Source organism: Dromiciops gliroides, chromosome 5 (assembly GCF_019393635.1).
Source record: "Dromiciops gliroides isolate mDroGli1 chromosome 5, mDroGli1.pri, whole genome shotgun sequence".
Classification (NCBI taxonomy): domain Eukaryota; kingdom Metazoa; phylum Chordata; class Mammalia; order Microbiotheria; family Microbiotheriidae; genus Dromiciops; species Dromiciops gliroides.
Genome location: NC_057865.1, coordinates 271,173,661 through 271,188,012, shown reverse-complemented (window position 1 = coordinate 271,188,012; position 14,352 = coordinate 271,173,661).

Here is a 14,352-nt window from a genome sequence, read left to right as displayed (position 1 = left end):
CAGAGCAGACAGCATGAAAAACAAGTATGTATGAACAAAATGTAGACAGGAGAAACTGGAGATAATCAATAGAGGGCACGAACCAGCATTAAGTGGCATCAGGAAGGGCTTTTCAGAGCAGGTGGGCTTTTAACTGGTATGTATTCTAGCTGTGTTCTCTCACCCATACAAACTCCAGAGGCTGCCTCAGTTTTGTCTTTGCTTCCTCAAAGTCTACCACAAAACAGTACAATGCACGTTGTTGATCGATTGGTTTCTACTATGTGTCCATGTCCATGTCCATCATTGTGTATTTATTTCCCATACACCCTGTCATGTCCCCCTAGTAAAATATAATCTTCTTGCAGACAGGGACTGTCTCACTTTTACATTTGAGTCCCAACTGCCTCCCTCCCCAGGATAGGGCCTGACAGAGAGGAAGCACTTGATAAATGCATCTTAATGGATTCATTAATAGAATCCAAAATCTAGTAGCCAGTCCTTTCTTCCGAAGCTGCCTATAATTGGCTGGGGTTTTTTTCCTTTTCTTTTGACCGGCTTTTGAAGGAGACATCGCTGCTCTTTGCCTTAAATGTAATTGGCTATTTCTGAAGAAATGGTTTCCAGCGTGATTGTAAGATGTGAGAGCTCATCACTGGCTGAATGCTCCTAAGAGATTTAATCTTCATTGGGCTCTGGAGAAATCTCACCTTTTGTTCATGTCTCTTTTTTTTCCCCCAATGTGCCACTTCTGCCGAGGTGCTCCGCAATCTGCAGGGTTTGGGGTCAAGTGTCTTTCACTGGCAGCAGTAAGACCCCTCCTCTACTGCACACACACCCCCCCCCCCGCCCCCATGTGCAATTTGTGAACTGGCTATGATTCCTTTGTGGTCAGCCCGGGCGGTAAACAGACATTCAACCATCCGCATGGGGATGTTGTTCTTGGTGGCTGTGAGCTCACCCACAACCACCTTTTCCATTGCTGGGGTTACAGCAGCCTCTAGGGGTTGCCATGTGCTATGTCCTGCCTTATTGGGACTGTGGAATTGCCAGGGAGCCATGATCTTCTCTGGCTGGCGATTGGTTTTAGCAGGAACTCCAAAGCTCCACCAAATCTCAATCCTGCAGGATCCCTGAACCAAATCACTCTGTGGAATTTATGAGAGGGACCAGGATGTAGGTTGGTAGAGAACAAAGGGGCAAGCAGAGAACCATGGGCATATGCCAACGTGTATTCCCTCCAGTATATGCATACCCAGAGAGTACCCAGGAAAATGTAAGCGCAAGATTTCATAATACTCTCCTTTCTTCTTTTTTTTTTTTTTGTGGGGCAATGAGGGTTAAGTGACTTGCCCAGGGTCACACAGCTAGTAAGTGTCAAGTGTCTGAGGTTGGATTTGAACTCAGGTCCTCCTGAATCTTTATCCACTGCACCACCTAGCTGCCCCCTGTATCTCTAGTATTTTGCACAGTGCCTGGCACATAGTAAACATTTAATAAATGCTTGACCCCTTTTCTCTCTGTTTCTCTGTTAAGTCAACAAGCATATATTAAATTCTCTCTCTCTCTCTCTATCTCTATCTATGTAGCTATATTTATATCTCTTTATTTACCTATGTAGCTATATTTACATCTATGTAGCTATATTTATATCTGTCTATGTAGCTATATTTACCTGTCTATCCCTCTATCCATCCATCTCCCTATCTCTATGTATCTATTTCTCCATCTATGCATCTATGTATCTATCCTTCTATCTATGCATCCATCTCTCTCCCCATCTCCCCATCCATTTATCTATTCATTCATCCATCTTTCTATCTATCCGTCCATCTTCCTCTCTCCTCTCTCTCTCTCTCTCTCTCTCTCTCTCTCTCTCTCTCCCTCTCCCTTCCTCTCCCCCTCATAGATCTACAGCAGAAAGCCTCATTTTACGGATGAAGACATTGAGGTCCAGGGAGGTCACATAACCTGCCCAGTGTCACACAGGGTAGTAAACATCAGAACTGGAATTTGCCAGAGCTGGTGCTCTCTCTGTCTGTCTTACTCTTGTGTACAAATCACCCCATCCCATTTCTGGGATTCCCCCTTATTAATTTTTATGTTGGGAGGCTCCATCGGATGTTTCTGCATTTCCACCATCAGAATACTCTGCTTAGCTCCAGAGCTGAAAGCCACTCCTTGCTGTGATGGTGTGTACCACATGTACTGAGCAGGAGCTGGTTTATCTGCAGCTCAGACTGACATGGCTGTAGGAATCTTCTGAGACACAGAGCTCTCTCAGGCTGATTGCGACTTTTCTTTGTCAGGTAGTTGCAGGTCTGCTTAGGTATTCATTTTTACTGCAGGTTTGAGGCTCTCTGAGCTTCATTCCCCAGCCTCTCCTTGAATCTTTTGCACCCACCCACCAGCCCATGGACCACCCGGAAAACCACTTTTCTGTATCACACTAGCAGTTTTTCACTGTGAAAGGCAACACTGGGGGCGGGGTGTGTGTGTAAATCATCCTCCTCTGTAGCAGGTTCAGTCCTATGGAACACTGAAGTAGTTAATCAGCAAATGTTAATGGAATGCCTATTCTATTCCCAAAGCACGGAGTCATGCTGGGGATTGGGCAAGATGCAGAGAGAATGAAGGGCAGTCTCTGCCATGTCTCCCTTGCTGAATTCAAGTCTCTTGATTCAGATGAACCCCATCCTCAGACACGGAAAGAACAGATAGATGTGATTGCTATGCTACTGTCAGTGTTGTTTGTATGATTATGGGGGATTTGGAGTCAGAGGACCTGGGTTCAAATCCTATCTATGCTTTTGTTGTTCAGTTGTTTTTCAGTTGTATCTGAATCTCTGTGACCCCACTTCAGATTTTCTTGGCAAAAACACTGAAGTGCTTTGCCATTTCCTTCTCCAGTTCATTTTACAGATGAGGAAACTGAGGCAAACAGGGTAAAGTGACTTGCTCAGAGTCTCACAGCTAGTAGATGTCTGAGGCCATATTTGAACCCAGGCAGATGAGTCTCCCTGACTTCAGACCCAGTGCTCTATCTGCTCTATCACTTAACCCCTAGCTACTTATTATCTATAGGACTTTGAACAAGTAATATCATTTCTCTGTGCTTCAGGTCCTCATCTAAAGAATGAGGGGTGGGGCAGCTAGGTGGCGCAGTGGATAGAGCACCAGCCCTGGAGTCAAGAGTACCTGAGTTCAAATCCAACCTCAGATACTTAACACTTACTAGCTGTGTGACCCTGGGCAAGTCACTTAGCCCCAACTGCCTCACTAAAAAAAAGGAAGAATGAGGGGGTTGGACTATGAGGTGACTTCCATCTCTAAGTCTGATCTCACAATCCTTCAGCTAATCTAGAATCTGGCATGAAGGCTAAGACATGTATATGGAAATCTATTTGAAAAATCATATGCTAAATTGTGTGATGCTGAAGAAGTGTGTGTTAGAGAAGTTGGAAGAAGGCTTTTTGGAGAAGGTGAGATTTAAGCTTGGGCTGGAGGAAGGCCACTGCTTGGAAAGGTAGAAAGAAGAAGGAGGGAATTCCAAGAAGGGGGAACGATAGCTAGAGGCTTCAGGAAAATAGATTTCAGCTAAACATATAGAACAATGTCCTAATGATTGTGGCTCTTTGAAAGCCAAATGACCTCCCTTGACAAGCCCCATCACTGAAAGTCTTCAAGTGAAGATAGAACAACCACTCATCAAGGATATGGTTGAAAGGAGCATGTTGGAGTGGAGTCCTCTGTGTGGGAGTTGGGGGACCTGGGTTTGAATCTTCACTGGGTTGTTTCTTAACTGAACGAGTGTGAGCAAATCCAAGGGAGCAAAAACCTCCCTGGGTGGGCCTCGGTTTCCCCATGTGTACCAGGAGAGGCCTGGGCTGGATGACATTTAATATCTCTTCCAGCTTAAAATTGTGTTTAGGTACCTGACCCCTTCCACCTCTAGGTTTTGTAAGTCGATGAACAGCATGATCAAAGACAGGAGCATGGGAATGCAGGGTTCTTGAAAAGTGATGAGAAGAGCTTGAATAGAACTATCTACATTGGAAGCACTGGCAAATGGCCTGGAGAAGATGGATAAAGTCAAATTATGGAAAGTTTTGGAAGGCTAGTAGAGAGGGGCTGGTCCGATCATAGACTTAGAGCTGAAAAGGACCTTTAGAGGTTACTTAAACCAACCTTCTCATTTCACAAGTGAGGTGATGGAGGCCCAGAGAGCTTGTGCCTTGCCTGAGGTCATATAGGACCATCAGGACCAGCAAGTATCCAAACCCAGGTCTTCTGACTACGAATGTAATGCCTTCCAGGAGTTTGGAAGCAATGTGGTACAGAGAATAAGGGTAGAGGATAACCCTAACCTAATTTAGGATATTGGAGGGTGGTGGTATGGCATAGGAACGATTTAAAAAGACATTTGAGCATCTGGAGGTAAATTTTAGGCATGAGCCTTTTTTTGGAGAGAGGTGAGATGGGCTGTTAGAGAAGCAATCAGCCTTTTGTGCTTCCAGGAAGGGACTACTATCAGCAAGAGAAACTTCATCAAGGACTCCTCAGGGAAGGGAGATACATGTAGAAGTGGCTGGTGACTCCTTGCTAAGGAGGGCCAAGGAGGCTTCATGTCATCTTGACATGAATTATATATAAGATCTGCTGTTTTCTTGGGAAATGGATGTAGGATGACATGGAGAGCATTCTGATAGCTGTCAAACCTGACAACCACTGGTACTCACTTCTGGCAAATAGCAAAGGGACAAATTACAGAGGTAAAAGAAACCAAGAAAACTTTGCTAGGGATTAAAAAAAATCCTGGGCAAGAAGCTAATATGCTTAAGGGCACAGGTGGTGTTTTTATCATTGTTGCTGATTGAAGGTAGGGCCCTCAGGAGAGATGCATATTTGGGAAATGAGTACTTGGATTTAAAAATGGTGCCTTAATAGAAGGTGCATATTTCTAGGCCTTAGCTTAAGATATAGGTGGAAGGATGGAGATGGAATTCCCACCCCCAATTAATATAAACACAAAAGGCCCTGAATGCATTCAATCACTCAATGAAAGGTGTAGACATGGTGTGGGTGAGTTATTAATTTAGGAAGAGTGAAATACTCTGATCATTGGTTAGAATTTAATGATGCCACACAGTAAACCTACGGGGTTTGGACAAAATAATCAGGCACACCTCTGGGCCTATGTATAGTACAGTAAGCCACCTATATGCCATGTTAGACTCCACAGAGAGTAGCGGGTGCAATGTTTAAAGAAACACACGAGTGCAAAAGACCAATAATTCACAGGAGACAATATCCAATATACAAGAAAAGAGCCAGGAATAAAACGCATGACCTCAGATGTCTAAAAGCACACCTACAAATGCAGAGACTATAAAGAAAATAAAAGATGAACTACAGATCTTAATGGAGTAAATTTAGCTTCAAAAGTATCACTGAAACCTAATGATATATAAGTAGAATATGGCTGTAAAAGATAGGCTTTGGGGCAGCTAGGTGGTACAGTGGATAGAGCACCAGCCCTGGATTTAGGAGGACCTGAGTTCAAATCCAGCCTCAGACACTTAACACTTACTAGCTGTGTGACCCTGGGCAAGTCACTTAACCTCAATTGCCTCACCCCCCCCCCAAAAAAAAAGATAGAATTTATTCAAGGGACAGACTAAGAGGGGGTAGAGGGATAGGATTATATAACAGAATTTACTCATGTGATGAAATACATCAATTTGGTGAAGGGGGGAGATTAGTGGAGAGCATTTGGGTAAGGAGAAATGCAGGGAGAAACGGAAACAGTATTGTGATGGGAAAAATAGTATGGAACACTTTAATCTACAGCAAAAAATAATGAGGAGCTTGGAAAACATTGTGAAGACGTTACCTCAGACATCAGCTGGAATTCTCAACCCACCCAAAGCAAAGCAACTGATAAAATTTTTAAAAATAAACTTGTGAGGGCAGCTAGATGGCACAGTAGATAAAGCACCAGCCCTGGATTCAGGAGCACCTGAGTTCAAATCTAGACTCAGACACTTGACACTTACTAGCTGTGAGACCCTGGGCGTGTCACTTAACCCTCACTGCCCGGCAAATGAGTAAGTAAGTAAATAAATAAATGAGTGAATGAATGAATAGGTAGATAAATAGATGAATAGATGAATGAATAAATAAAATAAACTTGTATTGATAGTTAAAGGGCCTGAATTTTCCCCTGTATAACACCCCTTACCCTCTCCCATGAGCCATCTCATATAACAAAGATTTTTTTTTAAAAAGAAAAAAACAGAAAAGCTCATCTGTACTCATCAGAAGAAAAAAACAGCCTTTACAATATAGCCACTATTCTACACTTGTGGACCCCCTCTTTCTGCAAAGGTTGGGGGAGGGAGGGGGAGATGACTTCTTATATCTCTTCTTGGGAATATGTTGTTCTTCTGAAGATTCACTTTCAGTTGTTTTGCACTTGCTGCTCTTTCCATTTCTAATATCAATGTACAAATTGCCTTCTTGACTCTGCTTACTTTACTTTGCATCACTTCACATAAGTCTTTCCAGGCTTCTCTGTATTCATCATAGTCACTGTTTCTTAAAGCACAGTAATGTTCCACTACATTCATGTACCACAATTTGTTTTGCCATTCCCTAATCAATGGGTGTCTATTTTGTTTCTAGTTCTTTGCTATCACAAAAAGTGCAGCTGACAAGTTTTTTATTTACCTTAATAACTTCATCCTTTAATAGTTGGAGGAGATAACAAGGAAAGATGGTATTTCAAATCTGATTTTGACCAACTTGAAAAAAACCACACACAGCTGGTTGCTGAAGAGGAAATATTGGGAGCCGTGGGAGGAAGGGACTACTCCGTCTCCAAATTTGTGATGGAGGAGGTGGAAGCCAAAAATAGTATGACATATACACCCTAAATTTTGGGAAAGAAGATTTCAAAGCAGGGAAGTGATATGATCTCATAAACTAAAATTCAATATGGGAAGTTACTTCAAGAGGAACAGAAAGTTCTCAAGAACAAAATGACACAACAATGACACAGTGCTGCCAAAGACACAAAAACAAATTATTCTACTGAGGAAACTATCTAAAAAGACCAATATGGATCTATAGGAAGCTGACTGACCAACTCAAATTTAGAAGAATGGAATCAAGGGCAGGTAACAGAATGAATATAGGAACAGATTATGGATCACTGCATATAATATCAGACATTATTTGATATGCTGGTTAATTTTGCTGAACCATTTCTTTCCCCTTTCTTTTATTTGTTTTAAGACATTGATTTATGGGAAGGATAGTGAAGGTTGGGGGACAAATTATGAAATTCAGGGGATATAAAAATAAAAGATATTCAAAGAAATTTATTTTAAAGAAAGAATAGAGTAAGGAATCAGCTCAGGTTCAGAGCTAATGAATTTTAAGGTCAGCGGAAAGGGATTTTAAAATATATTGCGAGCAGCTAGGTGGAGCAGTGGATAAAGCACTGGCCCGAGAGTCAGGAGGACCTGAGTTCAAATTTGACCTCAGACACTTGACACTTACTAGCTGTGTGACCCTGGACAAGTCACTTAACCCTCATTGCTCTACAGAAAAAAAAATATATTTATATACATATATATATATAGGTGGGGTAAGAGAAAAGAAAGGCTAAGATTACGGTTTGGTGTGAAAAGTAGTTGATGGAAAGAATGCATAATAAATGGTGGTTGAGTTGAACTGAAGGTAGAAATACTCAACTTTCATTCTGTTTCTACTTTCTCTATCAAGGAAACAGATCCTCTTACTGGCCAGAATGGAATAAAAATAGTTAACAGAGCTAAAGGTAACAGAAGCAGCAGGCTGCCCTCAATGAACTGAAAGTATCAGGGCCAGATGAGTTACATCCCAGGGTCTCAAAAGCACTACCATGTGTAATAGTTGAATCTTGTCTGATAATCTTTGAAAATTCATGGAAAACAGGAATCATACGGCAAATCTGGAGGCAGACGGATGATGGGCAAGTTTTCATAAATGGGGCAAAGAGTGGGACCTTCAAACTCTTGGCCAGTGAATTTGTCTTTGATTCCTTACAAAATTCTAGATGATATATATATATATATATTGTTAAGGGTTAAAATTTTAGCTAAACTGCCTAAAATATCTAATGAGTGGTCGCCAATAAATTATAAGCTTTAGCAAGAGTTAGACTTTTAAGCATTTATTAAGGAGAATAAGAATTTGGTAAAGAGAGAGAAAAAGGCCTAGATTCCTATCTATTAAAGGGAGAGCACATTTCTAGCTCCCTTCTCCGCCAGAGTCCAGAGGAAAGAGCGCGAGACTGAGCGCCAGTCTCTTCCTTCCTCCTCCCACTAGCCCGCGTCACTTCCTGACCCCTGGTCTTGCCCTCAAAGACCTTCCCTTCATGGGCAGAACTCTTCTACAGTAAGTATCCAGCAGGTGGCGTTATTCCAATCGTTACAATATATATATATATATATTTTTTTTTTTAATTTTTTTAGTGAGGCAATTGGGGTTAAGTGACTTGCCCAGGGTCACACAGCTAGTAAGTGTTAAGTGTCTGAGGCCAGATTTGAACCCAGGTCCTTCTGACTCCAGGGCTGGTGCTCTATCCACTGTGCCACCTAGCTGCCCGATGATATATTTTTACAAGATAGTTCATGGGCATTTACAAAGTGATCACAATGTAGCTTTAGCAAAACACATCATGTCAGAGTACCTTTCTTTTTCTGACAGGGCTATTGAACTGGTAGAGGAGGAGTGTGCTAATAGCTAGCACTCATCTAGTACCTGACAAATATTATCTTATTTTATCCTCAAAACAACCTGGGAGGTAAGTGCCAAATAATAATAATAATTACCCCCCCCATTTTACTGATGAGGAGACTGAGGCAGACAGAAGAGAAATAATTTAGCCCCAGGGTCACACAGCTCGTTAGTGTCTGAGGCTGAATTTGAACTCAGGTTTTCCAGACTCCAGGTCCTTCTCCCTATGCACTATTGTCACTTAGCTATGTTCCTGGATTTAACAGAACGTCTCTAGTGCTATCTTTGTGACTGAGATGGCTAGAGGTAGGGGTAGATTATAATAAAATAAGATGACTTTGGAACTGGTTGAATAGCCGAATTCAAAGTATAGTTATTCATGGATTAATATCAACTTGGAGGGGAGCCTCCAGTGAATTGCCCCAAAAGATGTGCCTTTCGTCTTGCTGTGTTCAACATTTTTTCAGTCACCTAAATGGTTTATATGTGTGAGTTGAAGAAAACCCCAGGCTGGAAGGGATAACTAGCCTGATGACTGAGGCAGGATCTTGTTTTGTTTTTTTGTTTTTTAATGAGGCAATTGGGGTTAAGTGACTTGCCCAAGGTCACACAGCTAGTAAGTGTTAAGTGTCTGAGGCCAGATTTGAACTCAGGTCCTCCTGATTCCAGGGCCGGTGCTCTATCCACTGCAACACCTAGCTGCCCCGAGGCAGGATCTTAATAGGTTAGAACAATGGGCTTAATCTAATAAAATCAAATGTAACAGAGATGGACATAAAGGTGTGGTGCAGTGGTCAGAGCACCTGAAGTCAGAGGACCTGGCTTCTAAGTCTAGCCTTTGGTAATTACCCCAAGGGATACTGGGTCAGTCAGTTAACCTTGCTGGGCCTCAGTTTCCTTATCTGTGAGATGAAGGGGTTGGACTACACGACTTCTGAGGTCCTTTCCAACTCTATGATCCTGTGAAAGTTCTCCACCTGCATTCCCAATCCTCTGCACAAGTACAAGGTGGGCCAAAAGTCACAATACTTTAATAACTTTTTGAAAATTAGTTTTTCTTTATTTTTGGCCATTAACAAAATTTGATTTTTCACACATAATGTAAATCCATTTCCTAAATGTGATGTAGAAAATATTATACTATTGTAAATTTTTTTTTAAAAATTAAGGAGTTTGGGGGGAAGCTAGGTGGTGCAGTGGATAAAGCACCGGCCCTGGATTCAGGAGTACCTGAGTTCAAATCCGGCCTCAGACACTTGACACTTACTAGCTGTGTGACTCTGGGCAAGTCACTTAACCTTCACTGCCCCACAAAAAAATATTAAGGAGTTATTAAATATTGAAACACCTTGGTGACTTTTGGCCTACCCTGTATAAAACAGGAAAGTTACAGCTTCATAACAGTTCAGGTGAAAAAGATCAGGGGCTATTAATGGAATATAAGCTCAATATGAGACAACAATATGACAATAATAAGACAACAACAATATAAGCTCAATATGTGACGTAATAGGCAAAAAAAAGCTAGTGGAATTTTAAGCCACATTGAAAAAGGCATGGCAGTCTGAACAATGGACAATCAGTCTACATCTGGAGTACAATAGGATTTTTTGAAAATCTTTTTTATTCTGAACTTACCCAACACTAAATAAAATGAGCATTTACATATACAGAGTACAGCAGATAATGAGGGTTTGAACATAGCTGAGAAAACTATATCTATATATATCTATATATCTCTATACACACACAATGTATATACACACACACATACACAAATGACCAAAATAATGTAAATGGGAAGCACCAACACAAAACTACTAATACAAAGAGTAAGTGTGGCCCCAAAGAAGAGAGATGAAAAGGGACCTCCTCCCACTCCTGCAAAGGAGTGGAAGGTCTAAGGGCATGTTCTTTTAAGATGTTTTTTGATACATTGATTGGTTTTGCTCGTTTTGTTCTCATCCTCTTTTTCCTTCTTTAAAAATATTCTTTGTTACATATGAATTGCTCTCAGATGGGGTGGAGGAAGGAGAATGGAAGAAATTTAGGTGATGTAATGACAAAAGATATCAATAAAATTATTTTTAAAAATGAGGATTACACATGAAACTGTGAATGTCTATTATGCACTGCTTGCTTTTCTAAGTATACAATAATTCAATGTTTCTTTCACAGCTGCCCTGCTCATCTGAACTGTGTTTCCTTCTGCATTTACTTTTGCTCACTTCTTTGCATTTAGAAAAAAAGTGTTTCTTCCTCCCTCTCCTCCTCCCTCCTCCTCCTTCTTCTTTTTTTTCCTCTTCCCCTTCTTCTTCCTCCTCCACAATATTGCCACCAGTCCTGCTACATCCCCCAAGCTCTTCTTTACATCAATCTAAATTTGCCTCTCTGCCACTTATCATCACTAGGTCTGCAGAGGACTATTCTTGGCCATGCCTGTCATATAGCAGTCTAGTGGTCCAGGCTCAGGACTGGAATTAAATAAGACATCCACCTGGTTAATAATAGCATGGGAACCGTATTCAGTAAGTATACAGCATTGGTTCAGGTAGGTGTATCTCCCCTCATCTCTATACAGAGATACATCCAGTCAGGAAGATGTGTTGACTCACACAGCAGCAGAGAGTTTAAATCTAAGGAGCCCCATCTACTTGTCAACTGGGTTTTTTATGCCTTTGGCAACTAGGAAATTATGTCAGTGGGTTGAATTTTAGTCCCCTGGACTAATAAGGTTTTACATATGGCCTCATATCCTTTTTAGTGAAAAACTAACCTATTCTATCTGGCAAGAATCTGAGTAGATGTTGCTCCTAACCAGGGACTGGGAGAACAAGTCTAAATATCTCTTCCATGTACCAGCCCTTCAAATATCTAAAGATCACTTTCAAAGCACTGGTCCTGGATTCAGGAGGACCTGAGTTCAAATCCGGCCTCAGACACTTGACACTTACTAGCTGTGTGACCTTGGGCAAGTCATTTAACCCTCAATGCCCCCCCCAATTACTATCATTTGCCCCTGTGTATTTTCTTCTTCTCCAAGGGTATCTCCTATTTCCTCTAACCAATCTTCCAATGCCTTGAATTCAAGGTTCTTCACCATCCTGGCTGTCATCTTGTAGACTGTCTTCAGATTATTCTTTTTCTTCCATAACTGAACACAATATTTTAGACTGTAACAATTGGAACAACGCCACCTGCTGGAGACTTACTGTAGAAGAGTTCCGCCCATGAAGCGAAGGTCTTTGAGGGCAAGCCCAGGAGTCTTTTCTTTGGCGTCAGGATGTGACGCGGGCTAGTGGGAGGAGGAAGGAAGAGACTGGAGCTCTTTCAGTCACACTCTCTTTCCTTTGGACTCTGGTGGAGAAGGGAGCTAGAAATGTGCTCTCCCTTTAATAGATAGATGAATCTAGGCCTTTTTCTCTCTCTTTACCAAATTCTTATTCTCCTTAATAAATGCTTAAAAGTCTAACTCTTGCTAAAGCTTATAATTTATTGGCGACCACTCATTAGATATTTTAGACAGTTTAGCTAGAATTTTAGCCCTTAACAAGATGTGCTCTGACCACACTAGAGGCCATGGCTCTTTTAACACAATCCAAGACTGCATGAACTTTTTGGTCGTTGGATCACACTGTTGGCTCATGTTGAGTTTGAAGTGTTTCTATGAAAGGAATCATTCCCACCAACCTTTCCAACATGTTGCCTAAAAGTAGACTTGGCATGCTTTCCAGTTACTTTGGGTCCAATCTGATTGACAGGAAGTCAAATGTCATGAGCTGAGCAAGTGTTCAGTCAATTAGCTTCCTAAGGTTGACTGGAATTTGTCCTGGGATTAGGCTCATAGCCAGTCTCTTTCCTCCAGGTTCTGTTCCTAACCCTGGTCCAGAAGATCCAAAGAAAAATTGGGTTTATTCTTTGGCCCCCTTAGAGTGTCATCAGTATCTTACTGGAAGGGAGATAGTCCTATTGTTTTTCCTCTTGACTGCCTTTCACATTCAATGTAACTAGACTTTATCTAGAAACACATTTGGGGAGAGGGAAGGAATGTGTGTATGAGCATGCCCATGCACACTTCCGTATGGTGGGTGTGGGGAAGGATGAAGCACAATTTGTCCAATTCTCTACATCACCCCTTCTCCTGAGGATGACCTTGTATATTGAGAACAAAAGGTCAACCCTATTTATTGATAAGAATGTATTTCCTTACTGATATATATGAATATCTATCTATCTATCTATCTATCTATATTATATACTTTTTTCATGGATTCTCTTATCTCTAAGAGAGAAGATTTCCAAACCCTTCAGTCAATTCCCTAATGACTTCTCTCTGCAGCAGTCTTCCAGGGTTTAAGGTCATTGTTCAAAACTTTCTTGTCATGTATCAAACATGAACTTCTCCCGGTGGTATAAAAATAGAACTCCATTCTGCTATAGGGCCTATTGATAATGCCTTGGAAGGAAACAGGTGCATAGCCTTAGTCTAATAATGCTTATGATTGAGGATGTGCAAACTGAATGCACAAACACAGATCTGCTGAAATAGAACAGGAGCACCCATGTGCTCTTTTCCCTCTGAGGGACTGAGTAAACCTCACACAGGACACTCGAGCCCTGTGCTGAGGACACCTGCTCTCTATTAAATCTACTCTGTAAACTCTTCCCGATGACATTGGGTGTTTGCCCTTGAAGGTGAACAAGCCCCCACGGGAAGAAGGGTTCTGTTTCTAACATAATTCTTCCCTGTGGTTTTTGGTTGTTTCCCTGTAAAAATGTTTACTGTGTGCATCGAGATCTGAGAGCCCAAGGACCCAAATGTTTGCTCAGGAGCCACACAGCAAATAGCAAGATCCTTTTTTTGGAGAGAGGGTCAGGGTTTGGGGTTTTTTCCCCCTCTCACAAACAGGCATATGGGATGGAGGAAAATGAGCTCTAAGAAAGATGGGATGAATTGTTAGTTTAGATAAAGTATTTATTGAGTTACAATATACAAGGCACTGGGGACATAGGTATAAGGAAGATAGTACCTGCTCTCAAGGAGCTTACATTCTAATAGAAGAAAACAACACAAGGGCAGTCAGGTGGCACAATGGATAAAGCACTGGTCCTGGATTCAGGAGGACCTGAGTTCAAATTTGACCTCAGACACTTGATACTTACTAGCTGTGTGACCTTGGGCAAGTCACTTAACCCTCATTTCCCTACCAAAAAAAAAAAAAAAGAAATATTATGCTATCTATTGCCTTTCTTTTCCTTTTCAAGGCTGCTCTTGATGTTTACCATAACTGGACCTGTGTACATGTCTGGTGGGACACTGCAGCATGATTTTTCCAGTCCCAAATACGCCTGTGTATCGGGAATCATGTGCTTCACCGGTAGGAGAACTCTAGGCATACATACAGCAGCCTTATCTGTGAGACTGAAGTTTTGTAATCACTATCCTTCTTGTTGACTTATTGATTTATTAAGTGCTGAATTTCCCATTTGGGCTAGGTGCTCTATCAAGAAAATTGTACAGATTTGTTCCGAGCCTTCCAGAAAAATGCAATTTAAGAAAAAAGATACCTGCTTGGATCCAAATGGCCT